Consider the following 24,588-nt stretch of genomic DNA (forward strand, 5'->3'; position numbering starts at 1 on the left):
TGTTATGGGGAGGGAGGTGGGAGGGGGGTTCATGTTTGGGAACGCATGTAAGAATTAAAGATTTTAAAATTTAAAAAATTAAAACTATAAAAATTAAAAAAAAAAATTCCCATTCCCATCCATTTAATTCATTGATTCCAAAAATGTCAGTTTTCACTCTTCCCATCTCCTGTTTGACCACATTCAATTTACCTTAATTCATGGGCCTAATATTCCAGGTTCCTATGCAATATATTTCTTTAGAGCATCAAACTTTACTTCCACCACTAGATATAATCACAACTGGTGGTCATTTCTGCTTTGGCTCAGCCTCTTCATTCTTATTCTATTTCTCTGTTCTTCCATAGTAGTATATTGGACACCTACTGACCTGGGGGGGTCATCTTTCAGTGTCATATATTTTTTGCCTTTACACACTGTTTATGGGCTTTTCAAGGCAAGCATACTAAAGTCATTTGCCATTCTGTTCTCCAGCGGATCACATTTTGTCAGGTGCTAAGTAGCAAGAGACTTGATGCATTTGAACTGTGATGTTGGAGAAGACTCTTGACAGTGCCTTGGACTGCAAGGAGATCCAATCAGTCCATCCTAAAGGAGATCAGTCCTGTGTGTTCATTGAAAGTTCTGATGTTGAAACTCCAATACTTTGGCCACCTCATACAAAGAGTTGACTCATTGGAAAAGACCCTGATGTTGGGAGGGATTTGGGGCAGGAAGAGAAGGGGATGACAGAGGATGAAATGGCTGGATGACATCATTGACTCGATGGACATGAGTATGAGTGAACTCCAGGAGTTGGTGATGGACAGGGAGGCCTGGCATGCTGCGATTCATGGAGTCACAAAGAGTCAGACACGACTGAGTGACTTAACTGAACTGAACTGAAGTAGCAGGAACATACCCTTCAGCTGCTCAATGTAGCTGGATGGCATGCCCGATGTCCCGGTTGTTCCACTGCTGGTCCTTGTTGAGCATATAAACCTTCACTGGCCATCAGGTGTCAGTCAACATGTACTAGGTGTCGAGGCAAATGTCCTGCTGGAGTGGCTGGGGAGTGGATCCAGGAAAGGCCTTAGCCAATTTTAGAGGATGCCCAGGAGCTGAGTGTCTGCAGCCTCACTGCTGCCACTTGCTGCCTGGAACTGCCACTGCCCAGAGGTCACAGGCTGCTGTGGATGTAATCAGCCACTCTGGGAGTAACTGTAGTGCTATTTTATTTTATCTTCACTATCAAAGTCATCAAGATTCACCAAAAGAATAAAAAATCAAAATAAAAAATATTCTTTGAAATAAAGTCCCTCTCATAGCCTCAAAGGAGACCTTAAAAAGCTTGTCTGGCAAATTTTTTAATTTGGGATCAACAACAGAATAAACCTTGAGAGCTAGTATATATCCTGGGCTCCCTGGTGGCTTAGACTGTGAATAATCTGCCTTCAATATGGAAGACCTGGGTTTGATCCCTAGGTTGGGAAGATACCCTGGAGGAGAGCATGGCAACCCACTCTGGTATTCTTGCCTGGAGAATCTCCATGGACAGAGGAACCTTGAATGCTACAGTCCATGGGTGGCAAATATTTAGACACAACTGAGTGACCAAGCACAGAAAAGCACATATCCTATAAGATATCAAGCTAACTCTCTATGTCCTTGAAAGTCTGTTACATCGTGCTGGATGGGCAATTCAGTGGTCTTGTCATTAAAGTAAATGCAGCAACATGGGTGACCTGTGGTAACAGAAAGAATGTCCTTGCAGATAGTTTGATTGATTCTATTAAATGGGAAAGACAGTGAAATTGAAGAAGATAACTTATTTCCAGTAACTATGATGCATGCTCTGGCAGAGAAAAGTGACCAAAAAAATGAAGTGGAATGGAGAATAGAAAGCAGCAAATACCAGATAATAGTACTAACAGCCTTTGATATAATGGAATTAGAGTAAATTACTGCAATGTCATAAGAGCTAAAAACTGAGTGGAAAATATTCCAGAGAAATCTCACAGATTTGTGAAAAATGTTTAAAATCACAAATTTGAATTAACACTATAGGCTGCCTGTCCTCTACCTTGGGATTTTTTTTTTTTAATGTAGCCATAACTATGCAATGACTCTAACAATTGGAAATGAACTTCCATAGTATCTATGTATTTGGTTTTTTTTTTTTTAAGTTTTATTTTTACTTTATTTTACTTTTACAATACTGTATTGGTTTTGCCATTCATTGACATGAATCCACCATGGGTGTGCATAGTATCTATGTATTTCAAAACTCCAGAGACTGGGATAGCTTAATGTAGAATCAAGACAAAAATCTATACACAAAGAGATGAATCAAGCCAGTTTTACTGGGTGTCATTCAATACCCCCCAAATTGGGAACCATATCTAGAACATTCTGAAGAAAATAAAATGTGAATTAAATTAAACTGTTCTCTTTACAAAAGCAAAAGATAGACATGTCAAAGATTCAGAGGCATTTCAAATACCATTTTGGCAAACTCAAATGACCCCTTAAAGTCACAGTAGGAAGATATTATTGATGAACAAGGTATTAATGGCTACAGTGCCAAGACAGGAAAAGAAATTCACCGTTTTGATGATAGATTCTTTAGTTTCAGAAGATTATCATGACAGGGCAGATAGGTTCAAGTGAGATGTTGATATAGCACACTATATTGACATCATACCATTTGAGTTTGTTCTTATCTTTGCAAAACATGAAGCTTTTGGGTCTGGGAGAGAAGGTTCTTCTCATTCCTCCATTCATGATCACTCTTCTATAGACAAGTCTTTGTTTTATTTCTAGTGTTCATATATTTAGATATTTCCAGGTAGCTTACAGCATTTTGCCTGTCTTATCTACTCTTCCAGTGACTGTCTGGCTGAAAATATCTTGCTCAAATAATTTTTAATGTTGATGGAGTTCGATCTCTATTATCTCCTTAAAATGTAATTTTCTTGAGACAGAGCATTTACGTGTGATTTTTATCGTCCAGCACCTAGCAGATGGATAAGAACAATTTAGCGGTTATGAGTACCCTGCCTTCTCTCACATGCTATGTGTTTGTGTGTTTGCGTTATATGTTCTACACTGAAATATTTTAACTACATTACAATTTGCTGGATCTTCTTTTAAAAAGTTTGCTAATGCTTCAATAGGATCCTAATAGAAAAGATAGAAGAAATCATCCTGTGATGGGAGGTCACACTTGACTGGATTATGGCACCCAGTTATTTAGTCAAACACTAGTCTAGATGCTGCTGTGAAAGTATCTTGTACATGCGAATCACATTTACCATCGATAAAGGAGATTAATTCCCTCTCAACTCGGGTAATTCCGCTGCTGGGATTCAAGTTAGAGTGTGGGTGTGTGTGTGTGTTTGTGTGTGTGCATGCAAGCACATTCAAGTGCACACATGTGTTGATAGAGGTGTTTAATACCTAAAACTATTCAAAAACCACTTCACCAAACAGAGTATATTAGAAAGTTAGTCATGGATCTACCCCTTTTGAAGAGGGCATGCGTGGCAAGTCTGTGTGGTCATGGTCCTAATAAATAGACTCATATCCTTCATCTATCTGGCATGTTTATGAAAATCCCATGATGAGTATTGACCATCAATCATCGAAAACCTTCCAGATTGCCTTCTGCTTTGTCTCTTCTGTTTCTCTACCCCTATATATTATATAATTTGCCTTTATATTCACCTCAAAATTTACCTAAACACTTCTATTTATAATGAAGTATTTTGAGTTCTTATTCTGATATGACTTCAGCATCTATGCTTCACTCCCCTTCATGAATTGGAGATCCCAAATTCTTCAAGATTTCTTTATTCCAGTCCTTCAACACCAAATGCTTAAAGCTGTCTCCTCACACCTTAAACATCTTAGTTTTTTTATGACCCAGCAATCCCTCTGCTGGGCATACACACGGAGGAAACCAGAATTGAAAGAGATATGTTTACCCCTATGTTCATCACAGCACTGTTTATAATAGCCAGGACATGGAAGCAACCTAGATGTCCATCAGCAGATGAATGGATAAGAAAGCTGTGGTACATATACACAATGAAGTAATACTCAGCCATTAAAAAGAAATCATTTAAATCAGTTCTAATGAAGTGGATGAAACTCGAACCTATTATACAGAAAGAAGTAAGCCAGGAAGAAAAACACCAATACAGTATATTAACGCATATATATGGAATTTAGAAAGATGGTAACAATAAACCTGTATGTGAGACAGCAAAGAGACACAGATGTATAGAACCGTCTTTTGGACTCTGTGGGAGAGGGAGAGGGTGGGATGATTTGGGAGAATGAAACATGTATAATATCATATATGAAATGAGTCGCCAGTCCAGGTTCAATGCATGATACTGGATGCTTGAGGATAGTACACTGAGATGACCCAGAGGGATAGTACGGGGAGGGAGGAGGGAGGGAGGGTTCAGGATGGGGAACACGTGTATACATGTGGTGGATACATGTTGATGTAAGGCAAAACCAAAACAATATTGTAAAGTAATTAACCTCCAATTAAAATAAATACATATTAAAAAAGAAAAACAAATAAAAAATAAAAGTTAAATAATAATGTATTTTAAAAAATGAACATTTTTTCAATTTTTAGAAGAACGTGCATAGCTTTGGACACAAGTTCAACTGCCTGAACCACTTGAATTTATTTTTAATTGTATATTTCCCTTAAGATAAATTCCTTAAGATGCTACTTAACAAACTGATGTTTTATCTAGTTCATACATTCTTTTTTAATTTTAATATTACCTTATTTTGAATATTAATTATTTGAAATTAATTTTATTTGAATATTAATTTTATTTTTAAAATGTATTGGATGCTATCCCATTTTCCAGTCACTGTTTATTACATGCTATTGATTCTGCTGCGCTTCATGCCTCATGACTTATCATAAGCCATCAAAGTAGTACATTTTCATTTTTACCCCTCTGTAGCTGATTCTCTTATTTCCATAGCACTAATAAAATTTAAATTTTTTTTAATCTTTCATGTCAAAACACTTAATTTTGGCAGATTATCATTATGCCTCAATAAAAAATGGAAACCCACTTTGATCTCTTTCAACATCTCTCAAAAGGACATATACATTTGTATCTTGTGTGTGTGTGTGTGTGTGTGTGTGTGTTTCTAATTGATACTCAGTTTCACAATTAGGCTTAGAAAATCATGAATAAAAAAGTCATAATTCTCTACAAAATTCAAGTGATATTTAACACAAAATCCTGTGGAAAAAGTATTTGTTTTTTTGTTATATAAATAACTTGAGAACTAAAAATGCAATGTATTACATAAACAAAGATGGCTTGGCTTAAGAGTTAAAGATTTTAAAATTTAAAAAAAAAAGAAAAAAAGAATTGCTCATACATTCTTTCAATAGTGAAACATGAGGCCATTTTTCTTTATTCATTGCAAATCATATTATTTGAAGTGACTGGATTATTTGAAGTTGCTATCAGAAAAAAATAGCTATTTTTTTCTGTGCCTGTGATCACAAGTACCTTTCATTGACTACATTTCATAACCAATTATTCACTTTTTTCTGTTTCCTAGGGTTCTAATTAATTTATTCAATTATCCTCAGGGCCATTTTTTTTCTCTCATTTATGTGTCTGTATACATCTTTAATAACTCAAATTATTTTGGTTATATACATAGGAGAAAGAAAAGGCAACCCACTCCAATATTTTTGCTTTTGAAATCCCACAGACAGAGGAGGCTGATGGCTACAGTCCATAGGGTCGCAAAGAGTCGGACATGACTGAGCGACTAAACAAACAGTATCTGTGTGTGTGTGTGTGTGTGTGTGTGTGTGTGTGTGTGTACAGAGCATAAAGAATTCACCTGCCAATGCAGGAGACACAGAGGAGCAAGTTTGATCTCTGGACTGGGAATATCCTCTGGAGAAAGAAATGGCAACCCTCTTCAGTATTCTAGCCTGGAAAAATCCCATGAACAGAGAAGCCTGGCAGGGTACTTCCATGAGGTTGTAAAGAGTTGAACACAACTGAGTGATTAAGAGTGCACACATATATGTATATCTATATATGTATATATTCATGTGTGTGTGTGTTTATGGATATGCCTGACTTACAAAGTATAAATCTAGGTATAATTTTTTAACAAATGATTTTAGAAGTTAAAAGAAATTTAATTCCTAAATGTATCTTAATCTGTAAAATTGTCTTTTCTCTATGTGTGTATATATGTGTTAATATCTATATTGTTTTCATTTTCGTAAAAATCTACCCAATCCTTGTTGATTGGTTCAAATATTTTCTATGTATACCTTTCTAAGAAATATAAAGCATCCTACTTTGCCCCCTTGCTAGTGATTTTTTCTTTTTTTTTGATTATGTCATTAAATGTTAATTTAATTATGTCATTAAATGTTAATCCCAGGTACACGGAAGTCTGGTGGGCTGCCATCTATGGGATTGCACAGAGTTGGACACAACTGAAGCGACTTAGCAGAAAATGTTAATTTCCCCCAATTCTTAAGTATCTTAAATCCATCCACTGTTCTTCATTGTTCATTTCTCTGTTTGCATTTCCTATCACTTAAGTTATATCACTCTATGCAGGCATAGAAGGGTCTGAATATGAATTTATTGCTTTACTTTTTACAAATTGTAGTGTAATATTTGACTTGCCAAAAAATCCTAGAATTAGTTGAAAAAAAAAAAAACAAAAACAAAAAAGAAACAATCTCATATCTAAATTCTAACTTTCCAATGGAATAAAGTACATGCTGTTCCCACTTGGGCACCGTAATGTCCCAACAATATTAATTGGGGAGCTTGCCAATGATAGAATTACTCTAGCTCTTTCTTTGATTTCTGACTGCCAGAATTCTGTCTACCCCACACTGTACTTCAATTATGTGCACTGATCATTATTGCCATTTTACCATCTGATTATGTAAAGCATTTCATTCTCTCTGCTGTTATAACTAATCCACCCATGTTTTGTAACACCAGATGGTAGGTATCCACAGCCAGTCCTAGTTAATCTGCAAGCATTCTCTATGCATACTCTATTTTTATTAGCATTTGGAAGGTTTTAGATCAAGAAATCAACATTGCAGAGCCTCTCACATAGCAATCTTCAATGTAAAAATCAAAGTACTGGTCAAGTGTTTGCTTTATCAGAATTTTATTTTGATTTGCTATGATAAAGTTCAGACATTTAAAATCTAATCTGCAGGATTCCAGTGGATACATTCTGGACATCGTCATAATGTGTTACATATAAATAAAGAAATCACACACTTTGGGGCACAATTTCTGTCTTCAGATGTGTCATTATGGGCACTCTGAAATACCAGAGAGTGTCTTGCATATTCACTATCAATGCTTGCTATAGATGTCACTTGCTTCCGTTTGCCTCTTTTGCTGTTCCAGATTTTGGTTAATCATATCTTGATGTAGACTATATTGAAAACTAAAAAATCCTATTTAAGTTTTTCCAAAGAGTCTGCTAGCAATCTTTACTGCTGATGCAAAAGATACATTTATTATAATAACTTTTAGTAGCCTTATGCTGGTATAAATTCATGATCTCTGTTGTCCATTTACAGGATTTACAAGTTCATTTACAAGATTATCTTTAGCCTCCTTTGTCCCTAAAAGTTGTAGTAAGACATGAACTATTTGTGTGCCAAATATCCTTCTTTCGTGTGGTGACGCATAGTCTTTTTCTGTTCCACGAAGCCCTGGCAGGAGAGCTGTTAGGAAAATATGAAAAAACCAAGAATGAAACCAGTGAATATGAAGCAAACTAGGAGCACATGATGCCTTGCAATATGAAGAATGTTTTTTTAAGAATGAGAGATAATTATTTGATTTAGGAAAGAAATGATTATTAAGATCCAACAAAAGTATTTTTGATAAAAAATGGGATAAAAGATTTATTTTATTGGCTCCAAAGAGAACAAAATATGAGATCTAAAATAATTACTATAGTCAACATTTTATAAAATTTTATGGTAAAGAACAGAGGTGAAAACTGGAGAGGAATGTAAAATTAGAAAACAGTTTTCTTAAGAGTATATCATTGGAAGGACTGATGCTGAAGCTGAAACACCAATACTTTGGCCACCTGATGCAAAGAACTGACTCATTGAAAAAGACCCTGATGCTGGGAAAGATTGAAGGCAGAAGGAGAAGGGGATGAAAGAGGATGAGATGGTTGGATGGAATCACCGACTCAATGGACATGAATTTGAGTAAGCTCTGGGAGTTAGTGATGGACAGCGAGGCCTGGCACGCTGTAGTATATGGGGTCATAAAGAGTCGGATATGACTGAGCAACTGAACTGAAGAGAATATTTGTATTTATGATGAGGGTGATACAACAAGAGAAAAATTGATTCAGAAGTGGAACAGATAGGTGACCGAACTTAATGACTCTAAGTAGATGAAAGGAGCTGGAATCTAGTTCACAAGTGGATGGTTGGCCATAGATTGGTGCCAGAGACCAAAGCAGTAGAAAAGAAGGCAGAGTGTACGGTCACAGAAGGAGACAGGTGAGTCCATTTGGTGAAAGATAGTCATTTCTTTGAAATTTCTTTCAAATAGAAATTGAAAGCTTTCATGAAATAAACATGTATATGAGGGGAGAGAGTGAGTGGAATGGAAAGATACAGTGTGAAAGCTGGCTATTAAGGCAGATGTTCTTCTCAGTCTCAATTTTTTGTCTTTAAATATTGCAGTCTTGGCATGTTTGGAGGATCATTGAAGTCAGGGGGAAATACAAAGAATAAGTGAAATGGAAAAATGACTGGTGATGTCAACAGAGTGAGATTCTTGATAGCTAGAATTTGAAGTTTTTAATTTTTGGCCACAGCAGATTTATGGCTATGACCAAAGGAGACAGAATACAAGTCAGTGTTTCTAGAGAAGTGATTGAAAAAAGAAAGATCAAGTTTCAATGGATCATTAACATGGAGTTTGAAATCAGGAAGGAGTCTATTCTGTTCCTGTTGTTGTTCAGTCACTAAGTCACGTCTGACTCTTTGGGATCCCATAGACTGTGGCAAACCAAGCTCCTCTGACCTCCACTATCTCCCAGAGTTTGCTCAAATTCATGTCCATTGAGTTGGTGATGCCATCCAACCATCTCATCCTCTGTCACTCTCTTTTCCTTTTGCCTTCAATCTTTCCCAGCATCAGAGTCTTTTCCATGAATTGGTTCTCCCCATCAGGTGGTCAAAGTATTAGAGCTTTCTGTGAGATTGATGATATTATTCTAGATAATAAATCAATCATGGTCTGCATCAGCTATTTGAAATTTTTGTCTAAATTATTTTCTTGGATACCTTTTTTTCCTCTTAAGCTATTTCCTATAATACATCTAGTGATTATTAAAATACATTCTTCCCATTCCTTCTGAGATGCACAGGCAAGCCGCATTTATTCATTCAGGTGCATTCTTATATACCTAGTGTCCTAATAGCCCATGTTGGAGTTCCTAGTAGTGGAATTGGATGTCCCAGACATCCCTTCCCCAAAACTGGGAAGGGACTTTGAAGCATAAATGGCAGAGGGCTCAGGAGTTTAAACTCCTTAGACGTCTCTCTGATGTCGAATGATGGAATCCAGCTCCATCTCCACACCCCAGGCGAGACCGCCTCAACAGAGTTGAGCTACTCTCCTGTGAAATCTAAAAAATGCAAATTACCACAGGTGTGATGCATCTAGATAAGAAGAAGTGAAGCCAGGCCAAAGCTTTTTTCTGAGTCTCTATCAGTCTTGACAAATTTCTTATTTTTTTCTCTCTGATCTTATTTTCTAAACTGTGTAAAGACAATATCTTTTGGATAAAGACTCATGCCTGTCCTGCCCTAGCTTCTCAGGAGCTCCAAAAGGCCAAGTTGGTTCTAGCATAGTTCCTGAAATGGAGTTTGTGAATTATGCTTAATAAGAGCTCAGTCCCCTGATCTCAAGATGTGTGTGTGTGGGGGAGGGGGGGGGCATGCATGCTTGTGCTCAGCCATGTCTGACTCTTTGCTGCCCCATGAACTGTAGTTCACCTCTACCCATTGGATTTTCAAGGCAAGAATACCGGAGTTCATTGCCATTTCCTCCTCCAGGAATGTCAAGGTGAGTAAAATCCAGTTTCCACAGAAAGCTTTAGCAGATTAAGGTTGAGCTGACCTGAAGTTATTTGTATGATGGCTGTGAGCTGAAGTCTTATCTTTGATTCTTACTGGGACTTTTAAAGGTAGGAAATATGAGGATACATTGGTCCTGTTTCTTTTCTTCCTAGCTGGAGTTTCCCTGCACTGACTCAGAAATAAGCTCAGCAAAAAGTTTTTCCATGTTTCTTCAACAAGGAAGAAGAGACTTTAATATAGAGGGAATGTATTAGCTTTGTTGCATTTAGCATAACCTTAACCAGAGCCTAGAACTTTTAGCCCCAGCTTAAGGATGTTGGGTTTCCTGGGTGACTCAGACCTTAAAGAATCTGTCTGCAATGTGGGAAACCTGGGTTCAGTCCCTGGGTTAGGAAGATAGTCTGGAGAAAGAAATGGCAACTCACTCCAGTATTCTTGCCTGGGAAATTCCATGCATAGAGGAGCCTGGTGGGCTATAGTCCATGGGGTTGCAAAGAGTCAGACACCTCTGATTGAATGCTGAGGATGCTAGCTCAAGAATCCAGGCTCTTCCCAATTCCTTATAATTATTTATGAAAGCTTTTCAATGTTTTGCAGACACACAGCAGATGATTATTTTGCTTTAATACTTAAAACCCTTTGGTGATTCCTGTTCTTATAAGGGAATGCAGGATCTTATTTCTGGAAATTTCCATAGATTCCCTTCTGGATATTCTCTCTTCATTCTCTAGAATCCATCTTTATGCAATTTGTGTGAGTGTTTTGCTCTCCATGAGTGAGCCATGCTTGATCAGCATTGGCTTTTTCATTATCGGGCAAAATGCAAATCCTACTGAAGATGTCAGTTGATGTTTAGCTACTACAGAAAACTTTCTAAGCCAGATAAGTTTTCCTTCCTTCCTTTCTACTTACCTACACTGTCATACCTCTTATCATCCTTACTGTAATTTACCATAAAATACTATTTCTTCCACTGTGTTTTAAGTGATCATGACAACGACATGAGTCTCTGTCTTCCTGACCATGGTATATTCTATGCTTAGCACACCATTCCTGATGCTTATTTCTCACAATAAAATACTTTTAATAAAAGAATTTACAATAGATAAATAAATGGATGATCCTGCTTGTTTATTTTACGACAATTTCTCTACCTGAATTGCTGAATATGGTGCCAAACTTTTACTGAAACTACTTTCTTGATTGTGCTAAAGATGTGCACTCCCTATGGGGGCATTTCTGGAATTCTCTTGCATTTTTATGATCCAAGGGATGTTGGAAATTTGATCTCTGGCTCTTCTGCCTTATCTAAAGCCAGCTTGAAAATCTGGAAGTTCTTGGCTCATGTACTGTTAAAGCCTAGCCTACAGAATTTTAAGCATTGTTTGCTAGTGTGTGAGATGAGTACAACTGTGTGGTAGTTTGAACATTATTTGGTGTTGCATGTTTTTGGGATGGAATAAAAATTGACCTTTCCCAGTCCTGTGGTCACTGCTGAGTTTTCCAAATTTGCTGTCATATAGAGCGCAACACTTTAACAACACTTTTCCCTGCCTCCTGTGAAACCTGTATGCAGGTCAAAAACAACAGTTAGAACCAGATATGGAACAACAGACTGGTTCAAAATTGGGATCAGAGTACATCAAGGTTATATTTTGTCACCCTGCTTATTTAACTTATATTCAGAGTACATAATGTGAAATACTAGGCTGGATGAAGCACAAGCTGGAATCAAGATTCCCAGGACAAGTATCAGAAGCCTCAGATATGCAGATGACATCACCCTTATGGCAGAAAATGAAGTGAGCTAGAGAGCCTCTTGATGGAAGTGAAAGAGGAGAGTGAAAAAGCTGGCTTAAAACTCAACATTCAAAAACTGAAGATCAGGTATAGGAAATTTTTGGAGATTACGAGTGAAATGACATAAAACAACAAGACACACATACAAGAGACAGACATACTTTGGCCAGAGGGAAAATAATAACTACTCAAGCAAGCAAGCTTGCAGTTTATTTTTATATAGCCCCCCTGGGCAGAATTTCAGACTGTATGAACAACCTTGTTTAGTACAGCCCATGTGCATAAATGTTATAGTACAGCAAAAGGGAGTGAAATTCCAGCTTACTGCAGAGTCTGTCCAGAGCCCTTATCACAAGAAGGGAATGTTCCCTTATTAGCAAAGGACCATTAATCTCAAGGCTGTGTCTGTCTCCTTGGCAGAACATCCTGTTTGCAAGCAGCACATCTCCACTTTCCCTACTGTGGTCACATTAACCCTTCATCTCCCCCTTTTTTATTTTATTTAAGCCCTCGAGACATTTGTATTGATGTTTTGTAGAGCAAGGCATAAAACTGTAGGCAGCTAACCTCCAGCCTCGCCAGCCCCTCTCACGGCTGTGCCTATCTTAGGTTGCCTTCCTCTGAGAGTCTTACCCATCATTGGCTATCCAGCCCCCTTTTGGGGGCTAGGCAGAATCTCTCTAGATGATGGGCATCTAGAACTCTATTTATATGTCTCGGTTAGTTTCTTGAAAGGCTCATGTTAAATGGTACAGGTGTTATACGAAATTGAGAAGAATTTCAATCACATTTCAACACATTTTGTGTAGATAAAACAGCTAATTGATCTCCAAGCCAGGAAATGGTGTGTTGAAGATTGAGCACATCGGCAGCAAGCTGTGCATCTAAATCTCGCTGTTGTTGCCATAACAAATGAGAGTCTTTATGTCAGTCCCGAACAAAATCAGCAGTTTGAATTTTTTGGTATAACGCAAGGCTTGCGATCGCCGCTGTTGCAGTTACTGACGCAACTGCTAGAATCAAAGCAATGACCGCACCAAAAGTATGTCGAGATCGATGCAGCAAAGTCTATACAGCGGTTACTAGATGAGAGACAGCCAAAGAATCTGACCATGGCCTAGTCAGATTTATAGGCAATCATACTTTTGTCTGAGCTTTAACAATTACTAACGAGAAATTGGAGTTACAGGCTCGTTTTTCAAATTCTTTCCACCAAGACTGATTTACAGATTGACTTAGATTACAATAATCACATGACATAGACCACACAGTATCATTTTAGGTCTAATTCCCATATAACAATGCAAAATGATATTTTACACATGCCATTGCAGAATAAGATTTATTAACGTGTAAATTAACATGAAATGGACCCGAAGAGTCACCACTATCCAAAGTATAGTTTCCTGACCAGATAGTGAGATTACCAGAAACTGCCCATAGTTTCCAAATATCCCCTTGAATGTGTGGATATCCCTGCAGTTGTAATTGAGGAGGGACAAGTGCAAATTGCTTCCATTTAATTGTTTAATTACCATTGCCCATCAAAGTGTTATTTGCATGATGCCACTTAAGAGATTTATTTGACCATTTTTTTTTTTAAGAATTGCCCATAATCTGGACTCCAATCTACAATGATAGACCCAGAATAATTCATGACTTTAAAGGGTCGATGACCTCAGCAACGTTCCCATTCTAAAGATTTAAGAGAATGAGTAAAAAAGTTAACTTTTTTGAACCAAGGGATCAGCCATTGTTGATTTTGATCAGTCTCACTGGGGTCCAAAACCTGTAATTATTAACAGAAATGAAATCATATCCTTGTCCCAGATATATTAATGATGCTGGGATCTAACCTTTCTCTTTATCTTTATACCAGATAGGCGTATTCAAGATCTTCTTGTCTTCTTTTTTTCCTTGAAAATGCAACTCAGCTGCTGATAGATTTCCTTTGCTCCAAATATTCAAAAAATTTAGGGTAAGTAAGGTTTTATTCAAAATGTCTTTAGGTTTCATAAATCTCTCCTGTTCCCCCTTTTTTATTTTTTCAAGATGTTCATGCAAGGTATGATTAGCTCCCTCCCTACAGGATCTCTACCATTCCTGAAATAGATGGGTCATTTCTTTAATCTCTTTACCCTCCTCTGACGAAACTGAAGAAGCTTCTGAATCAGATTTTGAACTATCAGATGTTTTACCATTTCCAGAAGGAGGCTTACTTGTATCCTTACCTTCAGGCAATGCAGAAAGCCCACCGAAGTTTGGCACATCCTCATAAATTGCCTCTTCCTTCATTGAAGCATTAGATTTAGTCTCATTATCAGTAGATAGCAAAGTCAAAGCCTGTGTTATAGTATTACATAAAGTCCATAACTTTAAAGGGATCGCATTACCCTTCTGATGTTGTTTCTTTCAGTTCTTTTTGAATTATTTTTTATTCCTTTAAGTTTAACTGTAACTTAGTTTGATATTGAAACCAATGACAATATTGCTCCACCAAGCGAAAGAGCTCAATCAATTGATGAGCCGAGGCCTTAACGCCTATGGAGTGGAGAAGTCCTTTGACTAATTCCATGTACATGAATTCCCCTAGCAATTTTCCATGATTTTCTGAAAGTTCCCCTGCTAGGGTGAGGAATTTCCCATGATTTTGTACATGAATTCCCCTAGCAATTTTCCATGATTTTCTGAAAGTTCCCCTGCTAGGGTGAGGAATTTCCCATGATTTTCCCAAAAGTTCCCCTCTATGGATTTAAAATCCCCCCGGGGTTACTCACCCTTTCGGTTTCACTCGAGCCCCACGTTGGGCACCAGATGTAGGAGATTCTGGAGATTACGAGTGAAATGACATAAAACAACAAGACACACATACAAGAGACAGACACACTCTGGCCAGAGGGAAAATAATAACTACGCAAGCAAGCAAGCTCACGGTTTATTTTTATATAGCCCCCCTGAGTAAAATTTCAGACTGTATGACCAAACTTGTTTAGTACAGCACATGTGCATAAATGTTATCATACAGCAAAGGGAGTGAAATTCCGGCTTACTGCAGAGTCTGTCCAGAGCCCTTATCACACACAAAAATGTTCTTTTATTAGCAAGGAACTGTTAATATCAAGGCTGTGTCCATCTCCTTGGCAAAACATCCTGTTTGCAAGCAGCACATCTCCACTTTCCCTATTGTGGCCGCATTAATCCTTCAATCATGGCATCCAGTTCTATCACTTCATGGCAAATAGATGGGGGAAATAATGGAAACAGTGACAGACATCATTTTCATGGGCTCCAAAATCACTGCAGATGGGTGACTGAAGCCATGAAATTAAAAGACGCTGGCTCCTTGGAAGAAAAGCTATGACAAATCTATACAGCATATTAAGAAACAGAGACATCGCTTTGCCGACAAAGGTCCATCTAGTCAAAGCTATTGTTTTCCAGTAGTCATGTGTGGATATGAGTTTTGGTCCATAAAGAAAGCTGAACATTGAAGAATTGATGCTTTTGAACTGTGTTGTTGGAGAATTCTCTTGAGAGTCCCTTGGATTGCAGAGCGATCAAACCAGTCATTCCTGAAGGAAATCAGTCCTGAATATTCATTGGAGGTACTGATGCTGAAGCTTAAACTCTAATACTTTGGCCACCTGATGCAAAGACCCTGATGTTGGGAAAGATTGAAGGCAGGAGAAGGGGGAAGAAGAGGATTAAATGGTTGGATGGCATCACCGACTCAATGGACGTGTGTTTGAGTAAACTCCAGGAGTTGGTGATAGACAGGGAGGCCTGGCATGCTGCAGTCCATGGGGTCACAAAGAGTCGGACACAACTGAGCCACTGAACTGATCTTAACTGAACTGAGTCAAAGCCATGGTTTTCCCAGTAGTCATGTATGGATGTGAGAGTTAGACCATAAAGAAAGCTGAGCTCTGAAGAACTGATGTCTTGAACTGTTGTGCTGGAGAAGACTCCTATGAACCCCTTGGCCTTCAAGGTGATCCAACCACTTAATCCTGAATATTCATTGGAAGGACTGATGCTGAAGCTGAAACTCCAATACTTTGGCCACCTGATGTGAAGAACTGACTCACTGGAAAAGAGTTGGACATGACTGAGTGACTGGATTGAACTGAATGGGGTCATTTAGGGAGTTAATTCTTTTAGTTTTTGTAGCAGTCTGTTTCAGTCACTTCAACCTATGTCTCAAACATAAGCTCTAGGAAGATAAGTAAGTTTTTCCTTAATTTTACTTAATTCCTTAGTTCTTGTTACTTTCATATCTAATTATCAAGTGCTTTATAATTTATTATATAATTATGATCTTTTTCTAATAGTTGTAAATAATGTATCAAACTCTAATATTTAGCTGTGTTCATATATAGGGAATGTGACAGACTGGCTCAGGGGTAGATATTCCACCTGCAATACAGGAGATGGAGGTTTGATCCTTGGGTTGGTAATAGCCCCTGGAGTAAGAAATGGCAATCCAGTCCAATATTCTTGCCTGAGTAATCCCATGGACAAAGGAGACTAGCAGGCTATAGTCCATTTCATCACAAAAGAGTTGGACATGATTGAATGACTAAACAACAGCAAAATATATGTTTCTGTGTGTGTGTATGGGTACTAAGTGTTTAATTTTTTAAAAAAGTCCAGCTGAAATTATCAATACTTTTTTCTCTAATGATGGAAACTGATCTTCTCTTTGGCATCACTGTCTTCTTTCTGAGAAATTTTCTGATCCCCATACCAGCTTACCTTCAATGGTCTGCCCACTCTGGATCTGTGGCCAAATTTACTGATTATATCAGTGCTTCAGTGACTGATACCCTTTACTGTATCCTAAACTCTCAGAGAGCAGCAATCACATGGTTTTCATCTTTGAGTCCTGTGGAATGCACAGCGTAATGTCTTACACATCATTCATTTATGACAATATTTTGCTATGCAGCTCAATTGTCTTATCTATTATGAGCTTGGATAGTACTCAGCTATTGAATAATCTTTAGAAAGTTTAATTATGTGGATTTAATAAGGAAAATAAAAGAAGTTTCACTTTAAGTTTTTGGTAGAATTCAAGATTTGAAATACCACACTAACTCATGTAAGAAACAGTGGACCAGCACAGAGTAAGTTATATCTGAAACAATGTAATGTCCTCACAGGCATGTCATTTCAATAATGAGGTTTCAAATTATCTGTATATAAACATTTTATCTAAAATATATTTCATGTAAAACTGTAATTCATGTAAAGGCTTATGTAAAAGTTCTCTTCATGCAAATTAATATATTTTTTTTTAATGTTGTAAAGGAAAAGTAACACTCAGTGAAACATTGTCAAGAAAAAAATATCTGTTTTTACTCTGTGAAATTACTGAAGTAGTTAGAACAGCAATAAGAACAATAAGTGCAGCACACAGTCTGAAACACTGGGAATCCAATTGCAGGATACATCTTTTGGAGCGTGACCAGGTGGGGAGCAATAAATGATATCTGGTTCTTTTGCGTGTAGTGATTGTCAAGCACCTGGCCATTTAGGTTATTTTAGTATTTAATTAAATTTCTAACCTGTCCATCCTAAAGAAAATCAGTCCTGAATATCATTGGAAGGACTGATGTTGAAGCTGAAACTCCAATACTTTAGTCACCTGATGCAAATAACTGATTCATTTGAAAAGACCCTGATGCTACGAAAGATTGAAGGTGGGAGGAGAAGGGGACAAAGAGGATGAGATGGTTGAATGGCATCACAGACTCAATGGTCATGAGTTTGATTAGACTCCTGGAGTTGGTGATGGACAGGGAGGCCTGTTGTGCTGCAGTCCATGGGGTCGCAAAGAGTCAGACGTGACTGAACTGAACTGAATTAAATTTTATCATAGTAGGCATACTTTTATTCTAGAGTATTTGAAATCATATATATTATATTCTAAATTTAAGATTATTTATTTTCTCAAATAATTGTATGTCCAGTTATTATGTTTATTACTTTATTATATTAGTATCAGTTCAGTTCAGTTCAGTTCAGTCGCTCAGTCGTGTCCTACTCTTTGCGACCCCATGAATCGCAGCACTCCAGGCCTCCCTGTCTGTTACTACAAATAATAAAACACTTTATTTTAACAGTTAAGAAAAACTTTCACAGGAACTGGTTATGAGTCATTAATATTTCTAGCTATTGGAATCCCCAATCTTATTGCCTTCAGGTATTTGTCACAAAACCAAAAATGCAACAAAAACCTGAAGCGTTTGTAATTGCTGTTTTCCTAAAATGTATTACCAGTGGTAGAACACTAAAATGTGAAATTCTTAGCATTTCCAGAAGTATAACTGTCATTGAAAAAATATTCAAAGAAAGATGCACTCTTAACTTTACTCATTTTCCTAAAAAATCTTTTCCAAAAAAATCTTTTTTTTAAATAAAGCACCCTACATATCACTGTATCAAACACAATATTGAGTGTGCTAACAAGTTAGAGAAATAAAAATGTAAGCAGGTTTAATAGGCATGCCATGAAAAGCACTGTGGAAATGTATGACAGATCATATAGGATATTCTATTGTCTTTCTAATAATCTGTGCATTTATTTTAACCACTATACCATTATTATAAACATTTTTAATATTTTCTTTGAAACCTACTTCAAACTAATGTAAAAAGACCCTAAGAATCTCTCCTAATACTTTTTACAACCATCTCTTTTGAGATTATTTCCCATGTTTCTTACCTAGAACAAAATATAATTTAGAATGCATTCTAAATTATAAAATATAAAAACCCCAAGTTTGAAACTTGGAAAATAGTACAAATATTTATTTGTATTAATATTAGTTAAATCGAATTGGCAATGAAATATGTAATCGTCTGAAATCAAGAAATGAATTAAGGGAAAATGCTTAAGATAAAATGTACATCATCAAATATATTTGTGGAAGTAAGGCCTGATTGTAAATGTCCTACATTCTATATTTAGTTAAAATAAATTTAGTAAAGTTTCTCCCATTTTCAATGCAGTAGCCTCTGCATCTGCTTTTAAATAAACAATTTTTGTATAGATAACAGTTATTCTTTATGAATACATGTATCTGATGCATTAAATATGCATTGAGTGTCCACGTACGAGCAAGCAGATAGGATATATTTTAAATATTTGCACTTATTTTTGCTGTTAGAGTAGATCAACAGAATTAACAATAGAAGACAGATTATCTAAATGTTATTAATACAAGGATTAAATACAAGAAAGTTGTCACAATCAGAAGAAAAAATGTGAATTTTGACAAGACGTAAAAAATTGGAGGCATGTACACAGATATGGCATTTGAGTTGACCTTTGAATGATGAGTAGTTTGAAAGGAAAAAGCAGGAGAAGAGCACTGGAGCACAAAGAATGACAGGAGTCAAAAGTGAGAGGGTGATATGGCAAAGTAAAACGGTGAGATGGCGGAAAACGAGATAATATATTAACTCCTCACTGCAGTAGCTTTTGGAATCAAGTTTAAAAACTATCCTACAGTATATATACATTTAATGTGGAGTTCTCCAATATTTTTGAGCAAAAAGGTGCTCTTTGTAAAAGAAAGATCTGCTTCAATTAGGGCTTCTACTAATAGGAAAGGTTTTGGTGAAATGTTAGAAGCAGAAAGATCCATCTTTGGGTTTATTCTATCAGTTTCCTTTATCTATTAATTGATTTTTAAAAAGCATAGTCAGGATCTCTTTGATATGTTGATAGTTCTACTTTAGAAGACAACACATACACATGCATACAGTCATATGTTCAGATGGAAATAGCCCTTCAATATGTACACGTGTATATTCTTGGAGTGATTTAGTCAAATAAGAATACACTAGTCTAATTTTGTTTTACTAATTTTATGAACCCTACTTGAATTGTAGAAGTTGGTCATTCTCAATGACATCTGTTTTAGTTTTTTTTAATCCCTCTATCATTTCTCTGGCGAAATAAAGATGCAAATCAGGATGAAGAGTACTTAATTTGGCAGCAGCTGTATTTCCTCACATTGTTCACAGATGGGATGCAAACAGCAACAGAAAAAACGAATCTGTAGTTTGGTATGAAAGTCGTATATTTTAAATTCTTTCAGTGCTTTCTTAGATTCACATCAAAATTTCTTTTCGGATGTTTATGGCTTCTTGATTTTTGAAAACTCTAATTTAATGATCTAATTTATTTTTTTAGTTCAAAATTAACAATTTTAATGGATATGCTATATAATTTCAAGGTCTTTCACTTTAAAGGAAGCAAGGTTCCTTGATTTTATTTTAACAGACATAAAATGTTGAGTTTATTTAACTGTCATCAAACCAATTTACAAATTTCAAGTTGGAATGATGGTAATACCAGACTGTTCATCCTACCTTTCTTATGACGATGTATCTCATTAGATCACCTAACTTGGTTGCAGTTCTGTCAAGCCTCCCAGTCCCTTCCCACATGTTAATTTCCAGATAGTGATAGCATTGCTATGGTTTGTGGTTTTCCCTTCACTCTTCTCTTTTAAAATTTCTTTTAAAATTTCTCTTGATAACTTTGGCCAGTTGCACTTGCCATTCAGTACTACTCTCTTTCCAGTATTTTCAGTTGTTCTGACCACAGCTCTCTCTTTATATCCACAATTGCTTCTTTTTTTTTTTTAGCTTTTTATTTTTTAAATTTTAAAATCTTTAATTCTTACATGCGTTCCCAATTGCTTCTTTCACCAACTTACACATGTGTGTACATGAGTGCACACACAACATACACACACACACACACACACACACCACTGTGGAAGTTAAAAGGAACTCTAAAAAAGGATGAGGTTGTACGGCAGATGAAGTATACATAGTTTCAGCTCAATCTTCATATCTTGTTTTAGTTTTGAAATATTTCAAAAATGAATGCTAATTTGGAAAAGAGAATGTTTGCTAAAAGATACAATGAGTTAATTCTCATTGACATCTGACATATTTGACATATGAAATATAATATAATTTATCCATTATTTCAATTTAAATATAATATCAATAATGTATTAATTTCATCAGCAGCAAATGGGTGGACTTTCTCTTCCTCTGTATAAGGTCCTAGTAGTTTAAAACATTATACATTATTGGCCATGTTTTTCTCTAACAAGTGAACTCTGATTTCCCTTCCCTTGAACCTGATTGGACACAGGAACTTTCTTAGTTGATAGATTCTAAGCAGAATGAAATTTTGTGCCCTTTTCGGTAGGTCATAAAATTCTTTGTAGCTTCTGCAGAGACTCTGTTGGCCCTATTCCTTTGAGGTCTTTTGGAAACATGTAAGATCTTTGATTCTACATAGAACTTTGGTCAATAGTCATGACTAAACTTAACCTCTTAGCCCACTCTGCCAAAACACCAAATATGAGGCAAAAGCCCTTTTACTCTCGCAAATCTTCCTATCTGCCAGATAAGTATTATCAATGGATCTGGTCAATATCTCTGAACTTTAGAGAAACACCCAACCCAGGCCTGCTCCAATGTCTGATTCACAAACCTGAGATATAATGCAATTTCAAGTATAATAATCTTTTCAGCCAGTATGTTTGCAGTGGTGGATGACAAGAGCAAAAACTAGCTGCTCCACTGGAGCACTTGATCTCACTCACCTTATTATTTTCAAGTATTTTTTCCCTCATCACATTTTTACCTTTCTGCCTTATCTTTTTTTTTTTTTCTATTGCTATTAGCTGCCATTTCTCGTCACTATGCTAACACTCTGTGGTGTTTCTCTTCTCTAAAACAAATCCTTTTACACAATGTCCCCTTCGATTCTTCTTATCTATCTTCCCTTTTCTCTGTTCTTTATTCTTGCTTTCTCACCTTTATTATACTTTATACCAAAATTTTATAAAAAGTTCATATAAATTGTCTTTATTTCATCACTGCCGCTGCTGCTGCTAAGTCGCTTCAGTCGTGTCCAACTCTGTGCGACCCCATTGACGGCAGCCCACCAGGCTCCCCCGTCCCTAGGATTCTCCAGGCAAGAACACTGGAGTGGGTTGCCATTTCCTTCTCCAGTGCATGAAAGTGAAAAGTGAAAGTGAAGTCGCTCAGTCCTGTCAGATTCTTCGCGATCCCATGGACTGCAGCCTACCACGCTCCTCCATCCATAGGATTTTCCAGGCAAGAGTACTGGATTGGGTTGCCATTGCCTTCTCCAATTTCATAACTATCTACGTTATTTTCTATCTACTCTTAAGGAGATCAGCCCTGGGATTTCTTTGGAAGGAATGATGCTGAAGCTGAAACTCCAGTACTTTGGCCACCTCATGTGAAGAGTTGACTCATTGGAAAAGACTGATGCTGGGAGGGATTGAGGGCAGGAGGAGAAGGGGACGACAGAAGATGAGATGGCTGGACGGCATCACCAATTCGATGGACGTGAGTCTGAGTGAACTCCGGGAGTTGGTAATGGACAGGGAGGCCTAGTGTGCTGCGATTCATGGGGTCGCAAAGAGCCGGACACGACTGAGCGACTGAACTGAACTGAACTGAACATTCATTATGCTGTCTTATCAGAGATACTTACTTTTGTCAAATTGAATGTCTCCTCAGTTATTAATTCAACACCTCAAGGGTTCTTGGTACTGTATACTTTTTCTCATATAAATATTCTATACTTAAAGAAATTCTTTCTTCACTGTGTTTCTTAGGGTATACACTATCATGTTTATTCTTCTCACTGCATTAGACACTCCCTGTCCACTTTCTTTTCTGATTTTTTTCTCCTCTTTTTCTTACTACAGAATGCTGAAGTGCCAGAGACACTCTTGTGCCTGCTGACTGGAGACTGGACAGTTCTTTAATAACAACCAGCATGGCAGTGTATATGAATTGAGATAGATGGGGAAGACTCATTTCAAGTTCTTTTCCTGAAGTAGAATGTAAATTCATCAGCTGAGAATAACAGTGGAAGCAGAGATGGTGAGTGGTAAAAGAGATAATATAAAAGCAAAATCATTTTCTAGTAAAGCAGACAGACTGAAAGGAAATAGGAATGAAAGTATTATGGTTGGGGAGAATTGAGGCTCAAATTTAAAGTCCAGGAACAAATCTATTTGAGATATAGAGTGATAGGGAAATAGAGGACCAAGAGGAAAACCACACAGAATTATACATGTTTGCTGGCATGTGGTTGAATGCCAGTAAACAATAATGCTTCAAGAAAGACTGACAGTGAGAAAAGGTCTTTATCAAGGTCATAAACATTTCTTTTATCAGGACCTATGTCAAGGAAAAATTAAGCAGTGTTTCAATGCAGTCTACTTTTAAATTTTAGATAGCAATGTAGAAAGTAATTGTCATTCATTTGTGTATAGTCATAAAAAAGCATAAAGTCAGTTGCCCATGATAAGGTAAAATATGTAGAAAGAAAGCAACGTTTATAATATCAGTATACATTTTTAACCATCTTTTTTTATTGGGCACTTTTTATTTTATTTTTTAAATTTATTTATTGTAATTGGAGGCTGATTACTTTACAATATTGTGGTGGTTTTTGCCATAGGTTGACATGAATCAGCCATGGTTGTACATGTGTTCCCCATCCTGAACCCACCTCCCACCTCCCTCCCCATCCCATTGATCAGGGTCATCCCAGTGCACCAACCCTGAGCAACGATCTCTTTAAATAGAGAAGCATTAAGCATAAACAGACTAACACCACAAAAAAATCATAATTCTTTGAATAATAAGATTTTGAATGAATTATATCTTTGTGATCATTCTCAAATATTAACTTGTTTTAGTTGCTGAGTTATAAAGAACATGGAGCTTGCAGAGCAGCCTGGACCTGTTGCAGAACTTTTGCTCACTCTGGAACACTGTGAGACTAGTAGCTCTATTTTGATTTTAGGAAGGACATGGTGCAACAACTTATTCTTCACATTGGAAGAAATACCCAATAAGCTTCAGACCACTGTGCTCTAAGAAATGGTGAGATGGAAAGGTCCTTGAATTTTGAAGTGGTTTATTTTCCACACTTTGATGCAAAACTATCTAAACTAATTGTACATCTAAACTAATTGCTACCTGGGAAGAAAAAGGTAAAAAAGTGAAACTGTTAGTAGTTCAGTGGTGTCCGACTCTTTGAGACACCATGGATTGTAGCCCACCAGGCTCCTCTGTCCATGGGATTCTTCAAGTAAGAATACTGGAGTGGGTTGCGATTCCCTTCTCTAGGGGATCTTCCCAATCCAGGGATCAAACCCAGGTCTCCTGCATCGCAGGCAGATTCTTTACCATCCAAGCCACCAGGGATGTCTTGAAAATGTAAGTCACTCAGTTAAGTCAGACTCTTTGTGATCCCATGGACTATAGCCCTCCAGGCTCTTCTGTCCATGGAATTCTCCAGGCAAGAATACTGGAGTGGGTTGCCATTCTCTTCTCCAAGGGATCTTTCCAAGACAGGAGCATTCTTTACCATCTGAGCTACTAGGAAAGCCAATTTCTTCTTAGTACTTACCAATCCAATCAGCTTAATAGCGTCACTGTAATGGATCATCACAATATCTTGTTGAAAGGAAAAGCAACCAGGTTCCTTCTATGGACTAAATTATGGCACAGGGCTAGAGAGTTGCTATACCTTTGAGATAGGATAG

The sequence above is a fragment of the Ovis aries genome, chromosome 10, assembly GCF_016772045.2.
Source record: "Ovis aries strain OAR_USU_Benz2616 breed Rambouillet chromosome 10, ARS-UI_Ramb_v3.0, whole genome shotgun sequence".
NCBI lineage: Eukaryota > Metazoa > Chordata > Mammalia > Artiodactyla > Bovidae > Ovis > Ovis aries.